Here is a 16,693-nt window from a genome sequence, read left to right on the forward strand (position 1 = left end):
GTAACTGAGTTTAATTTGCACAGGTGGGTTTAAGGGGACTATGGCCTCTCCCCTGCTCTCTTGCAGTTGACCCATGACATTCACAAGTAACAGTCATGCAGTCTGGAGCAATTGCCCTCTTCAAATCTAGGTAGCAGCTGGATCCAGTTCTGATTCCCCATCACTGCACTTCAGACAGAAAAGGTCCTGCCAGCTGGAGTATGGGCAGTCTTTCTTGTGTGAGCTGTTTCCACATGTTCGTAACAGCTAGACAGGAATTTCTACATTGTTTTTTTCTTGGTCTCCCTTTTTTTGAGTACTGGAGACTCTTCCACAGTTAATCGACGTCTCTCTAATAAAACTACAGTTTAAAAGTAGAATTGTTTGCTGAACAGTTGTGTATTGATCAGTTCAGCTGTAATCTTGCTTGGTTTGGCAGAAGAGAAGATGAATAAGCAAACAAAACAGTACTAGCAATCACCTGGAGCTGTGGGCAACCTCCCCTGGTTTAAGTCTTTATCAGAATTGGAGTCAAGCCTGTCAAATTGACTTCCAGGCAGTTTTCTTCAGCCAGTCCCCAGGTGTGTGTGTGTGTGGCTGCTTTTGATCTCTTGTCTAATTAATTAAAATTCTTTAGCTTCAACAACCAGCGGAGGACATAGCGTTTGGTGGAATCTTAAATAATGAGTTAGCTGTGGAGCTTCAGACCTGCAGCAAACCTGTTGCCCAGCAGAAAAGGGAGAAAAATAGGACAAAACCTCAAAATAGCTGGACAGAAAAGCTTCTTACTAAACCTGAGGGAGACTGTGTCAAGTCTGCCGAAAGTGCTGCTGCATGCACTGAAGGCTGCAGCACTGGGGTGCTGTCAGACAGCTGGAGGGAACGTGTTGGGAGCTGAGCCCCTGAGTCTGAGAGCTCAGATGCTGGATGGGGAGTTGGTTAATGCCATCTTTGCCAGCTGTGGAGTGGCTCTTGTGATGGACAGTGGGAGTCTTGTGGAATGCTTGGCTTCAGACCTTGTGTGACTTTTACGTTGTGTCACTCTTGGTATTGAAAGACTAGTCAGGGCAGTGCTGATGTTTGGTGTTGCCAGGTCCCTTTGAGACAAGCTGCTGCTGTGCTGTACACAGAGTGCTGTTCTCCTGTTCATAGAACTTCTGGGGACTTGTCCAGAGTGCCATATGCTAATCCAGCCTTCAGGTTACAAGGGGGTGGGTTGCTGTTCTGTAGCCAGGCGCTACAGCTTGGGACAAATAGAGGTGTAATGTGATGCTTTATCCTACAGTTACTATTTGAGGATCTGGCATCAGCAATAAGTCTGATATGACATCCTCCTTCAAGGCTCCAGGTACCAATGTATCTGTTTATTCCCTGTCTTTCAAGAGAAGCCATGTGATATGAGCCCTTTCTCCCAAAAATTTCTTTGTGTACCCCAGTCTATCTGGGATCAGCCTGTGCTCGTCCATGCTTTTGTAATTCCTCCTTTCTGTCAGGCACCTGGAAGGAGCTGGACTTTGCAGCTGAGCTCAGTGTAGGAACGTGTTGCTGCATCCCCATCTGGCTACAGAACCCCCTGTCCCAGAAGGAGCACAATCTGTGCCTCCTTTTGCAGCTTTTGCAGTGCCAGGACCTGTGACAGGCAGTACCCACTCTCTACACTCAAGGATGAATCAAAGTTGAAGTCTGGTAGCCCTTGGTAAAAGTTTGTTGCTGTTCATAAAAACAAAACAACACAAGCCAGAAATCCCCAACCAACCCCAACCAAACCCCTAAAAGCCACAACAGGAAGCCTTTACTTGTTTTACCAGATGGTTTTTGATAGATTGAATTGAGAATTTTTCAAGGGAATGGTCCCACTGAAATGAAACATTTTGGGAAGTGTTTCACAAATTTATTCACAGAAAATCTGTAGAGAAAGGGAATATATGAGAGGAGGCAGATGTCTTCCCCCAGAAAGAGCAGCCTGAGGATCTCCTAGGATCTGGGAATCCTGCTTTGAGGTGAGCAGAAAACTGAGTTCAGTTCAGAGGTGAGCTGGTAACTATTCTTCTTTCCCATTCCCACCTTCAAACTTGCAGAGTTGGGGGCAGGGAAATCACAGAATCACAGACTTTGGGTTGGAAAGGGACCTTTAGAGGCCATCTAGTCCAACCCACTCTGCAGTGAACAGGGGCATCTTCAACTGTTTGCTCATCTATCACCGCTCTGGGCAACCTGTTCCAGTGCTTCACCACATAACTTTTTTGGTAAAAGCTTTCTAATTTAAATCTATTATCTTTTAGCTTAAAGCCATTCCCCCCATTTCCTACTACAACAGGCCCTACTAAAAAGTTTGTCCCCATCTTTCTTGTAAGTTGCTATTAAGTATTGAAAAGCCACAGTAAGGTCTCCTGGAACCTTTTTTTCTCCATGCACAGCTCTCAGCCTGTCCTCACATGAGAGGCGTTCAGGTCCTCTAGTCATTTTCGTGGTCCTTCTCTGGACCTGCCCTAACACGTCCATGTCTTTCCTGTCCTGAGGATTCCAGACCTGGATGCAGTACATCAGGTGGAGTCTCACCAGAAGTGTGTTGTTTGGTATTCTTTATGTTGCTCTATATTTAGAATAATACAAAGAGTTTGTCCAAAGGACAGGAAGACTTTCCTGAAAAAAGCCAGCAATGGGGAAGAGCCAGTGTATTGTAGGGCATAGGGAATATGCTTTCACCTTTTTCTAAAAATAAAAGTAACAGTTGTCTATTTTCTCCCTTATAGAGCTATAGATAATAGGAGTTGGGTATTAAATAGATGACTGTATTAAAAAAAAAAAGGAAAAAAAAAAGGGAAAAAAAAGGAATAATGTGAAAGATGCTGTGTTGTACACCAATCCTTACCTGTGCTAGTTTGGACACTCTTCTCCCAAGACCACACACTACCCATCCCTCAAGATGTTAAAGCCCACAAAGACATGTTGTGCTGCCTTTCAGAGCCTCTGCAGTGTGATGCTCCTGCTCAGAGTCCCACAGCTGGTTCCACGGATGGGACATGAGCTCAGCTGACGTTGTGGTATGTGTAGACACAGAAAGTTAAGGACATGATTATGGCAAAAAACACCAGATGCTACTGGCTCCACTCCTTCTGTGTCCTCGTTTTCACCTATTCCAAGTGCTGAGCAAGCCTGGTTCTTAGAGAGAGAGGAGAGCAAAATGGGGCAGTGGTGGAAAGAAATGCTCTCAGAATGGTTTGTAGAAGAAAATAGGATGGAGTTTGTGTAAGCATCTCTTCAGTGGTGTAAATTCCTTGATTACTAATTACCTTTGGATTCTGACTCTTCAGTACCACAGGATGACACACAATTGTGTTAACTGTAAGCAACTTTTGAGCTTAATTTATGGTGAAGTTGGTGATGGTTTTTAGTGTAAGAATGAATTGCAAGATCCTTACTATGGGTCAAAGAAGGCTCCTTGCTTGCACTGTCTGTAGGCAGTGTGCATGTGCTCTTTCTACCAGTGATGGAAATCTTGGAGAGGGGTTTCATTCTGTATGTGATGCTGCAGTGCTGTGAGTGAGCTGTAAATGAAATTTGGTACTGTGGGTAGGGCAAGTAGTTAGGTAGCTTCTGTCCCACACTGTCTCACACAACTGGTGTGGCAGGTCCAGGCACTGCCTGTGCAGTGTTTCTTGGGGGGCTAAGAGTATTAGCTGAGTCCTCAAGAACATTAATGTTAGTGTGGATTCTTGCTGTTGCCAAAAATATTAGTGATGAAGAAAGTGAGAAAAGGGAAATGGGAATGCTTTTATCTTTGCAAGGCTGCAATGAAAACTCTTGTCACAGCAGGAGCACTTAACTGCCCTTGAAATTTCCCTGTGCTGGATTCCTGAGGCTGTGAGTAGGGAAAGGTAGGGGTTTTTGGAGGAGTCCTGCAAGTTTGTTGCTGTTTGGGTTGCCTGACAAACCATATTAAAGAAGACTACGTAGTACATTCTTCTTACTGCTGCCATCCTAGTTCCAGGGCAAATATTCCAGTTCCCTCAAAAGGAAAGTGCCATCGTGCCTGTCACAACAGCTACAGCAGTTGCTGTTTTAATGATTATATTGGTCATATCTGACTTTAACCTGCCTTAAGAGAAACCCTGACTATCCTCAATCCTTGAGTGTGTCAACTGGATTTTTAAATTGGGTGGCAAGCTAGTAATAATCCCATGTAGATGGCTGGTTTGTTACTTTGTGCTTTGATCTCATTAACCAGCATGTGAACTAAAGGGAAGTCTCTATTTAAAAAAAAAGAAAAGCTGGGGAGGAGGAGGTCAGGGAAGCAGTCCTGTGGTGAGGGTCATAAACTTGCAGTTTATGTGCAAAGAAATGGAGGCAAGAGAATAAGCAAGACTGCTTTATTTAATAACAGATCTAAACACTCAGGTAGAGCTCTGCAAGTGGGAAGCTTTCACAGGTTTGGAAAGGTATTGCATGCTAGTGAAATAGGGAAGATAAGTGTTGCAAAGCTCTCTGTGCCTCAGCTATTTTGGAACACATAGGCCTTTTCTCAGCTTGAAGCTCTGCAACCTGCTGGGGTTTGCCCATTAGCTGACAAAGGAGGGGGACGGTGGAGAGCACGAGTACCCAAATGCCTGTGTACCAGCAGGTAGCAGCCTGCTCTCTGCTCCACCTGCTCTGGGTCTCTCCAGTTACACCTCCTAGCAACCAGTGCCTTGGTGCAGCAACACCACTGGCCTGGGAGCCAAGTACTGAGCTTGCATAAGAGCGAGGGGGGGGAGTGGGGGCTGAATAGCAAAGTCTGGGATGAAAATGAGATATCAGCCGCCTCAGCTGAGCTCCACCCTTTCTAAGAATCTCAAAACAGGCACTGTGTCTCCTGGCAACCTTGACACAAATCATAGAGTTTAACTTAAAAGAAGTACATACAGTCCAAAGGACATATCCCATCTCCAGGTGTGAACAACAGGGAGTCACTCCTTTTCTTCTTTCTGGAAGATCTGGCACTGTAGATGGTCTTGGGCTTCACTCAGTTTCAGAAGGCAACGAGTTAAAGGTGAAAGAGCGTCATGTTAGGATAGCTAAGAAGTGCCAAGAAATGGTGTATTTTGTTTATTGTAAGCATGCCCTGACTATTGCTTAGGAACCAGATGTAGGACTTGGCCGCCTCCAAGCTGCACTGGAAGATGTGCCCTGCAATGCATGCACACATTGGCCTGTTGTGTACCTGAACCTGGTTCTTTCTGGCAACCAAAGACTGACAGAGGTGATACTGGCCAATTTCTTGCCTTTGGAGTCAGTTGTTATGCTTTTGCAATGCTGACCTAATACTTTTTAGGAAGTACTCTTAGTCTTGGACTCTAACCTGAGAACATTTCTCTGTGACAGGAGATGTAGATATACAAGCAAAACTAAGTTTTATGGTGATTGCTTCTCCTTTCAGGAAAGCCGTCTTTTCAGATCTCCTGACAACTGATGCTCATTAACTACTCTGAAGAAAAATTTCAATGCATTTAAAATGCTGTGTGTTATGCTGAGATAGAGGTAAAGCAGAAGCAAATGTTCATCTTTCATTAAAGGCAGAGCTGTCACAAGGCTTCTAAAAAGATAACATGGGCAGAATTAAACTTCGCCAATCTGGCAGTGTCTGAGCTATTCCTTCTGTGAGAAGTGGCAAGGCTGGGACAGGGAGCTGGCATGAGCTCTGGATGTTTGGGCCTGGGAGCTGCAGCAGGCTTCCTGTGCATTGTGGTGTGGACAGTTGTGGGGAGAAGCAGGCCCCCCCTGCCCCTTCTTTCAGCATCTGCCAGCCTGACCTTGTAGGGTGCTGAGTAGGCAAGGCTGGCAGGAGGCTTTAGTGCCTTTTTGTGGACCTGGCAGCCTGCTGCCCAAAGCAACTGTGAGCTTTGCCCATGCCTAGAGGAGCAGAAAACAACTGGCTTTTTGAGAAAGTGATTTTTTAACTTCGTGCTTTCCAAGAAGCATTTTTTCCTCTGTGTGTGTTTGGTGTAGAGCTTTTTTGTTTGTTGTGGTGGGTTTTTGTTTGTTTGTTCGGTGGTTTTTTTTGGTTTGTTGTTGTTGTTGTTGTTTCTGACTGTCTTGCAGAGATATGGCCTGGATTATGCTTATTGAAGCATTCAAGGGGAAAAGCTGCTCCAGTTTCTTCGCTGCAGTGGGGGCTTTTGCTGCCTGCTCTGGAATGCAGGAGAGATCAATAATGGGTCAATGGGTCCTGGAGGGGTCTGCCCAGTACCTTACCCCACATGTGACCATCCAGGGAGGTGGTGGTGGGGAGGGGGCTAGCAGACAGGGTTAAATTTCATTACTTTTTTGTTTTGCTCCTTTGAATGATGCCATTTTAATATTGATACACTTTTTGCTCATGGTACAACAGTTAAAGCCCTGAGGCATCAGCAGTGAGCTGTCATGTTGGTCTGCCCCAGATGATTAGTTTGATCTATGGATCTTTCTCCCTGCTTTTGAATTGCTCAGGCACAATGAGGGAATACTCTGGCTGTGCATGCTGCTGGAAACAGAGGTGTTGGCCAATTGCTTGAAAGGAGGATGTATTTTTCCTTTGGGACTTGATTTTAAAGGAAGACACATATTCAGCTTTTGAGAGTTCATGGCATGGTGTCAGCTGCTCTTGCAGGGAAGTTGGTGCAAACCTGAAGTGTAGAGACAGATTTCCCTGTGTAATCCCAGCTGGGTCTGCAAATCTCTACAAGGAGCTGCTTGCTCCCAGGAGAGTACCTTCAGAGAGAACTCCCATCTTCTCTTGTTATATACCATTGGGCTGGAGAGCTGAATTTGCTCAGCACTTGATGACAGATTTGATTATCCTGCAGGAATTTTATTGTAAACTTTGCTTCTCTTTATCTTTTTCTTGCCTTTCCCTCTAAACTGCTCTTTGCCTGTTTTTTTAATTTTTAAAAGATTTTTTTTCTTCAACTTGTCTTTCACTGCTTTCTCTTCCCCTGTGTCTTGTCTTTTCTCTGAGGTGCTTCCCTTGGGCTTTGTTATACCCACTGTTGTTCATGGGCAAAGAGAAAGCACCCCTTATTTACAGGCTGTGTACGTGCATAAACAAAGAAAGGCAGGATTTATTGTTGGTATAACTGAATTTGTAACACTCTAATTCAAGAATCATTTTACCACTAATTATGACAGGAAAAGAAGGAATAATAATGCATCAGGGTGATTCTATATAGAAATGTCTCAATAATTGTGATAATGCAACTAAAACTGTAATGCATTTCTTTGCTTCTGTTTGGTTTTCCTGGTGTTATGCTCACCTTTATGCTACTCCTCTGGATCTTTAAGTGAGTTGTTGAGGGTAAATCTTCAGCTTTGTAGCCCTTCTCTGGGAAGGGCTTTGATGTGGGCTTTGTTGGATTCTTCCTTACTCCAGGGTCCATCTGGGTAATTTTTTATATGTTAGCTAATATACTTGCACATCTTGCACTTATAGAGCTCCACATTGCTTCTGGAATTCGCTATATATGGTGTTGTTAACGCACATTGGATATTTTTCTTTATTTTATTTGCTACCCCTAAAACTTTTTTTTTTCAGCTCCAGGTCTGTATTTTTTTAACAGACAGTGCGTGAGTTGCTCGCAGCCTTTTGGTCTCCAATGCCCAGCATGTACCTCCTCTCTTATCATCCCATTCCTGCACTCCTCTGCACTGTGTCCTGCTTTTCCACTTCTCAAGGCCTCTGCTCTCATACCATGCCTGCATTTTTCTCCACTATGCACTCCTTAGTTGTAAAAATCTCAGTCTACATAAAATAGCTGTTGGTCAATGTTGTTTATATAAAGCTGTGGTTGTATTCCACAAAAGATAAACAGAAGTAAAACAAATCATCTATAGACACCTGGTCAGTTAGAGAAATTACTGTCACAGCTCAACCAAGTAAAACAGAGCTACAAGCAGGTCAAGAAAAGTTCAGAGCACACAAACCCAGGAAGTCCAAGGCCTTTGAGACTCAGTAAAAAGCTTGTGGCCTGTTGCTGAAAATGGCAAATCTGGGGCTGTCAGCCAGATTCTGATTGAAGAGGGACTGGATCTTGAGAGCAAGTGGAGGGGTGGAGCACAACTGGGGAGCAAGAGATCCCCAAAGCAGGTGTCTTGGCTGGTCTGTCAGGACAGATAGTTGTTCTTTTCTCCTTGTTGTTGTGCCTAGGACAGCTGTAACTTTGGGAGACCTCAGCATATGGAAACAGGTCCTTTCCCAAGAATTAACATAGTATGCTGTGATTCTGTAGTGTTCATCCTGGAAAAATTTGCATTCTCTGCCTTGCATGCAAAGCTCTTCAGGTTTCCAGCCATGTTCTGGCTGTTTGTTTCATCTCTCTTGCTCATGCTTTGAACCAGCCAGGTTCTGCTCGAGGCTCCATTTCCTAGTGCTTCTCAGTCTTTCTTGTCTGTCTGATCAGCACATTTTCTAGTCAAGAACTATCTCAATGATCCTTTTATTCCTCCAGTCTTCCTATCATCAGTTGCCCGTGTCTCTAACCCCTGAGGCTGCTGCTCATCTGCAGTATTCCATAAGTGTTTGCCGAGAGTGCTGAAATAAAATGCAGTTCTGCAACTCCTAGCCCAGCTGATTTGGTACTTCCTGTAGGTGTATTGCTGGCATTGCTTCCCTGCCCCTAGGGAAGTGAGTGGTTTTGGAGAGAGGGAGGGAGAAATGTGCACCCTCTATGTGCATGTGTACATTATAGTCAGCTGTGAGCCATGTGTATGCATGCGTGTGTGTGTATATACCTGTATATATATGTGTGTGTGTCTGCACAGGCATTTGTCATCAGTGCCCTGTGTCTTTTGAAGCTTGTCAGATGTGCAGACTGACAGACATTTCAGTCTGTATAAGTCCAGCTGCTGCTTTGCATGGCTTCATTTTTCTACCTACCTTTGCTGCAGGCTAGAGGACAGGTGGAATATTCTGCAATGCAGGTCTGTCCCTGGTACTGCTAGGACAGGGTTTCTCATTCATGAGGGGTTTTTTTTTGCCTCTCCTGGCTTTGACGTGTTGAAGGGAATGGGGTTGTTTTGAAGGTGAAGTTCCTGCTGAATCACTGGTGACTAGGTAGCTGTGAGCCATAACAATTAACTGGAAACATTTTCATCTTCCTTGCAACTGTAATGGTTCCCAGTTAGTAAGCTGGTTTAAATTTCATGGTTTTCCTCTGAGCCCTTTTTTCCCCTCTGCTTTCCCTACATGCACTTCTTTCCCAAGTCTTTCACAATCTCTGTCTGGCTTAGCTCTCTGCCTCCCAGAAAAGGTGCCTCCTTATTGCGCAGCTCTGTAAAAAGCCATCACTCTCCTGAGGGCACTACTGCCACACGTCGCTGGCTCCAGTCTGGCTGCTCTGGGGCTGTGTACAACTTACCTGGTGGGAGACAGGACCCAGGCTGTTTTTCCTCTCTGCATCCATTTCATGCGAAGTGTTTTCCTGAGTCATCACCCTGCCTTATATTTGCCCAGGGTCAGAAGGGTTGCCAGTTTTAAAAATCCTCCTCTTCTTCTGCTCTGCCTCCTTAAAAATAGACCTTGAAATAGCATGAAAACCTTCAATGGTTAAGAATTTTCCACATGCAATAGTTGCAGGGGGGTGAGGATATGTTGCAGTGAGATCAGCTGGACCTGCTAGAAATCACTGTAGCCAGTCCATGTGGACAGGCAGCACCTTCACTGTAGGAGGAGGCAGGAATGAAAACTTCTGCAGTTTCTCATCTGTGGTCCTGGTAAAGCTGAAACTTCAGTGGTGCCTCATGTATGCAAGAAGAGAGGCCTGGGTTGGTCAATGTTACAGTCACAATCCCTGCTCCTTTTGGGATCTTTTTATCCATTCTTTTTTTTTTTTAAGTATTTTTAAAGTGTTTTGGGTGCTGTTTCAGATCTGTGCATCTGTTCTCTGCCATCTGCAGCTTGAGGCCAGAGACACAGGTGGTTGTTTTAAAGATATAGTCTGGCAGGTGTAAAGGGGCTGCTGAGAGCAGCCAGTGGAAGCTGTTGGCTGTGCATGGCAGGAGTTTGTGTTGGCCCTCCCTGTGTGAGGCAGGAGCTGAGGAGAAACTTTCTGGGCACTCAGCCCTGTCCCCTCATCTGCAGCAGGACCTGTTCAGGTAGACAGGCACAAAACACACTAGCAGCAGAAGAACACAAGGATGGCAGCATCCTTGCCAGATGACAGGGAGAGCAAGCTGCCTGTTTTTGTGGATGTCATTAGGTCACATAGGTGTTGGTGGAGATTTTGCAGGGCCCTCAGCTTTGAGGCTCAGTTAGTGTGATGGACAAGGTGAATTCAGTAGCTGAAATGGTGGGGAGAACAGAGGCTGCCCTTGTCTGTTTGGGGATTATCCCTACAAATCTTTGTCAGTTCAGCTCTGCCACAATTTCCTCTTGCTGCTCTCCCTCCTCTGGGTGTGGGTGCCCACTGTTTTAAGGTATCTCTGAAAGTCAGACTTCTGGAGGCTGAGAGAAGAGTCTGGACAAGTATTTTAAAATATGCCCTGTTCTTCCCTAGGGCTGGGCTATTGGAGGCCAAGAAGTCGGACTTCAGTTTGTTACAGTTCTTCCTGTGGTTTTTGGAGCAGAGCCTCTTGTGTGATGTGTTTGAGCTCCCACTCCTGCAGATTTGGGGTGCCATGCAGCCTTTTAAATAGAGCAAGCATATACCTGGTTGGCAGTCAGAAATTTCTACACTGTTAGTTTAGTGACACTGAATATATCACTGACTTTCTTTTTCACAGTGGGTTCCTTGTTCAGTATTCTTGGCTTTTCATTAGCCTGCACTGGTTTCTGAAGTGTGAATTTAGCTGCACCTCTCAGGCTCCCACCTTTTTAGTTCTCTCTATCACGGATTGGTACAGGGGGCCCTGGAGGCTTTTCTGCTCAGGCAGTGACACCCAGCTCTTAACCTCTCAACAGATAGATCTTTCTTCTCAGCATGCATGTAATTAATACAGTTTGCATGAAAATACCTATTCAGTTATATAGTCAGTGTGCACATCCTCTCATCACTGTTAACCCTCTCCCAGTACTGGCTGTGAATTAAAGAATTTTTTTGGCAGGAAGAATTGCCACATAGAAAATTAACACCAGCTTCTGTAGACACTGCTTTGCTCTGATCAAGCTTCCCTAGGCAACCAATGCAGTGTAAAAAAGATTTTGTTCTTATCAAAGTCTTTTTTTTTCCCATGCATTTAGTGCATAGGAAGCTATTGCACTCTCATTTCAATAGCTTTGGGTGGGGGGAAGAGAGCAACGTATGAGCTAGAAATTGAGAAATTTTGAAGGGATGGGACTGCTTGCTCTTTTCATTTATTCTTGCAGTGGCATGAAAGGCCACTTTGTGGGGGGGGGAAAGAAAGCTAATGTTTGTTTTGATGTCTTAGTGGAGTTTTCTTTCCTCTGTACAGCACCCTCTTTATAGCAGAGGCTCCATGCATTTGGGAGAGGAGGACTTGACACATGAACTTTGCCTACAGTCATGTGTCCCATGAGATAGGGCAATGCTGATGCTGAGTTGGTTGGTAGCTTGGAAAGGAATGCTACTGCAGCCTTTTAATGTTCCCAAATCCCTTGGAAGGGGGACTTGCAGAGGAAGAAAAGGGGAAAACACTTCTGCAGAAATTTGGTTTTTGTCAGCTTGCTGAAGAAGGGTGAGGAAGGAGATGGCTGGGGTAAGGCAGCTGATAATAGAGGGATGTTCTGGGAAACAGTAGGACAATGAGAAGAGTAAAATGCCCAGAACCTTTGATTTTGGTAAGTGCAGAAGTGATGCCAGTAGGAGAAAAGTCAGAAGTAAAGGTGGGGGAAGCTGCATGGAGTGACCCACTGCTGCTGACTTAAGTGAGTCAGATACTTTGTGTAAATGTGATACTGACGTCTGATTCCTCTCCATTCCTGCTACTATATTTAGCCTAGGAAAATTGCTTATTTTTTATATTTTGTGGGTCTTTTTGCTTTTGCTGGAGTCAATGGAAACTACTGTGACATTCCCTGCCTACCTTCTCCTTTCCTCTCCCTCTCCTCCCTCCCTCCCTGTTTTTCATCTGCGCATATGATGCACAGTTGTGAACATGCAAGACAGTGCCTTCATGGAGGTTTGGAAAGCTCTGCAAGGAACCTTTTTTGTTGGCTCCCTGATGGACAGGCATACTGGGAAAGATTCCCTAGCCAAGCTGTTTATGAAAGCTGCTTGTTGTGAGGTGGCACCATAGACCTAGAAATAATTCCTTTGAATATGTGTGCTGTTGCCAACAGCCTCTGCAGGAACCAGCATGCAAACAACCAGGACACTTGATCTCAGCTGGCTGATACATGGTTTATACAGCAGTAATCCATACAGCAGTGAATAGTTTCTATAAATGTCTTGGAAATCAGAATATACTTGTGGATTAAAAAGGTGCTGTGATCATCAAGCGCTGCCTGCAGCTGTAGAGGAGGTAGGGTTTGTGCTGAAACAGGAGTGCTAAACATGCTGATATTCTCAACAGCTAATGTGTGCCAGGCTCTGTAGGTCTCACGTGAGGTGTTTCTGGAGCTAGCCTTAGTTTGCATGTTGGTACTAGCATTCAAAAATATCTCTTCAGACAAAGGTGTCTTGAGAACTTGAATTTGTTTTGAAAGCTTCAGTTTGGGAAAGGGGTGGAGTGTGTGGAACAGGTGATGTGACCATTGTGGAACTTTGGGTTTGAAGTACTTTGCTTTGCCTACATGCACAGCTGGAAGCTGTGGACAAAAAGATCAGTGCTCTCTTACCATGCATGCATCCTTTCTTATCCCTCTGGCTGTAAAATACTGAATGCAGTCTTACAAAGGAGCAGACAAAGGTGGAGGATGGTTGGATGGGTGTATGCTCTTTGATGCAATTAATTTTCCATGGTAGTTGTTTTTATTATTTTAACTACTGTAAGATTAAAACAAGCATAAATGGAAAGGAGTAGATACTTTGACTCTCCTGAGGGCTTGATAACCTTACTGGATTAGGAGGCATTGTGGAGATGGTGGGTCAGCAACCTGATCATCCAGTGTCTCCATTCCATTCATTTTGCTAGACTGATTTCCTTTGCTAAAATGGAGCATGCCCAGAGTATTAATGGGCTCTGAACGAACTTGTTTAGGAAGCTGCTGCAGGTTCTGCTGGACTGAGCGGAGCTGTGAGTGTCTGAGCAGGCAATGGAGGCCACCCTGTGTCATTGAATCAGGTAAAAGAGCCTGAGATCATGGACCTTTAACCTAACACTGCCAAGTTACCACTAAACCATGCCCCTGAATGCCACATCTACATGTCTTTTAAATACCTCTGGAGATGGCAATTGAACTATGTCCTTAGACAGCCTGTTCCAGTGCTTGACAAGCTTTCCTGTGAAAAAATATTTCCTAATATGCAATCTAAACCTCCCTGATGCAACTTGAGGCCGTTTTCTGAACGCTCTGAAGAGATTAAAGAACTAGAAATAGTTTCTGCCCATTGTGGAAGTGTACTCTCTAGGATGGAATGGACTAGAAACCTTCCCAAGCATTTTGAGAGGGAGCTGGTTTTCAAACTTGGATGCTCCTGACTCCCAGAGCAGTATCTGTGCCCCACTGTATGACTGATGGTTTGTGGTTTGCCATCTTGCTGAATAGGGTGTCCTTGGAGTTGGCTGAAGTCTTCATTGCCCTTGTGTGTGGCAGACAGGAGAGGAATGGTGGAAAATCAGTATGGGACAGCATTGCAGTAGGGTAGCTTTTGTTGGGTAGAAGTTAATTTAAGAAAGCAAGTTCAGAAGACTAGTTAATCCTGGACAAATGGCTTTGTTGGCAAGAAGATCATAGCTAATTAGTAAGTTATGTTAATTATTAACTGACAAATCAAAATGTCTTCTTTTGCTGAGCTTATGAGTTAAAATTACTGTTTTGTGGTATGAACCAATGGTTGCACACCAGTAAGGAGATATTGTGATTTATCCCCCTGCTCCTTCAGACAGTGTTTGTTAATTATGGGTCAAACTTAGGGAATCAAGCATAGGGTTGTCTTAAGATAAAGTTAAAATACCCACATTTGTGGTGGCTGCTCTGGTACTAGAGGCTGCGTGGCTCTTGGAGTGGTTTGTTGATTTGCCTCGGTGTGTGAGCTGGGTGGTAGCTCTTACATTCCCTGTAGGCTCTGAACTTGGCCAAGGTTGGGGGAGGGGGGAGAAAGCCTGCGGGCAGACAGCCTGTTCTGGGGTGCCACTGAGCTAAAACTCAGGATTGTAAGTTGCCAGAAGTTCTGTCCTGTAAGTTGATAATAGCAAAGCCCTGGACCTTTGTGGCTCACTACACTATTCTAGGAAGTTGTTTGTTTGCTTGCCTGGTTTGAAGACCATGGTTTATATTTTATATCTTTCCTCTGTTTTTTAAACTGTGTTCACTTCTCTGAAGTCTGGTTTCTCTGCTGAGTTCCTCACAATAAAATAGAAACTTAATTTTAAGAGCTGCATAGGAAAGTCTTTGCCAAGATTTTTATGTCTTCCCTTTATTCTTTCTGGTTTTTTGAAGCTTATTTTAAGCACAATTCATCCTTGTAACTCTGCAGGATTTTGGTCCATTAACCCTATCCAACTCCACATAATGGGGTTTTGCTTTGCTTTTCTGATTAGCTGGAAGCTCGGGATTAGATAGATTTTCACATCTGCTAACTTCCTATTTCATATCTTGTGATTTGCAAGGCTTAACCTTCCCTGACTTGTTAATGGATCACAAACCACCTGCTTCTTTGCATTAATCCCTTAGAAATATGTAGCATAGCTTTGACTTGAAACTCTCCAGTTTGGTTCACTAGGGTAAAAAGTGCAAAAGGATCAATCCTGGTCTGAACAAACTGCTTACCTACACTTTCTGTGCTCTTCCCCAGGGTTACATCTCAAACCATGGCTATCTGCCAAAATTTTAACTCTCAAGACAGTTTGTTGCCTTTATTGCCTTGGTCATCAGGGTAAGGCATGAGTGGATAGGGGTGGGTGAAATGGTGTGGTTGGAGAGGAGTAGAGTAGTCTAAAGGAGGGGAGGGCATATCCTGTGCATCCTTGGTGCTTTGATGCTGGCTTTGAGCTAGTAATGTTAATGGAGTGTGGCAGCTTCAACCAAGGACTCTCAGCTCATGGTATTGGTGTGTCTCTCCTCTTTCCTGCTCTCTTTTCCATTTCAAAATTTCCACTGCTTCTGGCAGAAATTTCCACCCTTCTTCCCTTGGCAGACCAAGGGAAAGGTCAGCTGCCAGGGCTAGGTGAGGAGATGCCAGAGACGTTGCAGGGCTCTGTCAACCCTTAGCTATCTATGCCTGTAACCCTCCCAGCCCTGCCTGCTGCTGGGGTTGTGGAGTGGGGCCTGGAAGGATGCGGCTCTTGTTCTAGGCAGTGGGGTGCCAAGGTGTGCTTTGTCCTGTGCATGAGTGTGTGCTACCTATCTTGAAATGTTGGTGAGGTCTGTAGGTGAAGTGGAATTCTGTGATGCCTCGGCTTTTTGCCCTTCTGCTTGGCTGTTTCAGGCATACTCCTCTTCTCCAGGCCAGCTCCTCCACTTCTGCATGTCCTGCATGTTTCTTCTCCCTGTGATTTATGTCTGTAGCCTGGCACGTGTTGTAAGCAAGCCCCAGCAGGATGGTGTGGGTGAAATCCCCAGTGCAGCAAAGGCTGCTGGCAGTGGAGCAGGGGCATCCTGCAGTGCTCCCCCAACACTGCAGTGAAGGAGGAGCTGGGACTCTCCAAACTCCAGCAGTGTGTTCTTGTAGAGGGACAGGCAAAACCCACAGTTTCTATTGCAGAGGGGAAGTGAAAAATAGGTCATCAGAGCAATTGTTACTCTATCTTTTATTCCCATGACAGCATTTTCAGTTACTGGTTGTTACTGTGCTCTGCTACAAGACAAATGCTGTTACATGAAGATTTAAAAATGGTGTATAGGGTGTTTGTGGAGAGTGGGGGAGGCTGCAGTACCTGTGACTGCTGTAGGTCTAGTTGTGGTGGGCTGAGGCACAGAGGCAATATGCCGTGGGCAAGAGTAGTGGGAGACGGGGCCTCTACTCGTTCCTTCCTGCCCCAGTCAGCAATAGAGGTGTTTTGCTCCCAGTGGAGGTGATTATATTGCTTACCAGGAGCTTAGTATTGCTTGCTTTTGCAGTTCATCTTACTGAGAGATATCTGCAAGGCCCCTGAGCAAGTTGTTTATGCAGATAGACTTCTTGGGTCAATCGTTTTTTGGCATCATATGTCTCATTTCTCAACTGGCCAGTCACTTATTGTGCTATACTCAGTGGTTTCTGTCCTGTCTGTTGTTAAAGTCAGGCACAGAAATTTAGTGCCTTTACTTCCCTTTTGTCCTCCCCCTAAATCTTTTCCAAAAGATTCCCTCTTTCCTTCTTCCTTACCTTCTTGTTCTTACACCAAACAGGCTGGTTTGGTGTCCAGGTACACAGGGTCACTTTTATGGCTGGAGACATAATCCATTAGAATTGTTGCACAAGCTTTCATGGTCAACCTTTCTGTCCAGCTTGAACAATCAGACTCAGGGCTCCTGTAGGCTGGAAAGGTTAATTATTTATGGTACTAGCAAATGGTACTCCTCAACATGGAGAGACTTATGATTTCCCTCTGGACTGTTCTTTTGCTTTGTGTTTTCTAGTTAACCTCAGCTCAGCCTGTGATTAGGGGATAAAACAGCTTTTGGGGCTACTTTTGCTGCTTTTTTTTTTCTTTTCCAGTAAGA

At 44.8% G+C, this 16,693-nt stretch overlaps 1 protein-coding gene across 6 annotated transcripts in view; it reads left to right on the forward strand.

Annotated features, from left to right (window-relative positions):
- The window catches only part of MAPKBP1 (mitogen-activated protein kinase binding protein 1), a 102,391-nt gene that overhangs the window by 36,565 nt on the left and 49,133 nt on the right, over positions 1 to 16,693 (forward strand). The window lies entirely within an intron of this gene.

This window comes from Corvus kubaryi, unplaced genomic scaffold (genome assembly GCF_017639235.1).
Source record: "Corvus kubaryi isolate FWS band 111438036 unplaced genomic scaffold, C.kubaryi_AGA036_p1.0 66, whole genome shotgun sequence".
Taxonomy (NCBI): domain Eukaryota; kingdom Metazoa; phylum Chordata; class Aves; order Passeriformes; family Corvidae; genus Corvus; species Corvus kubaryi.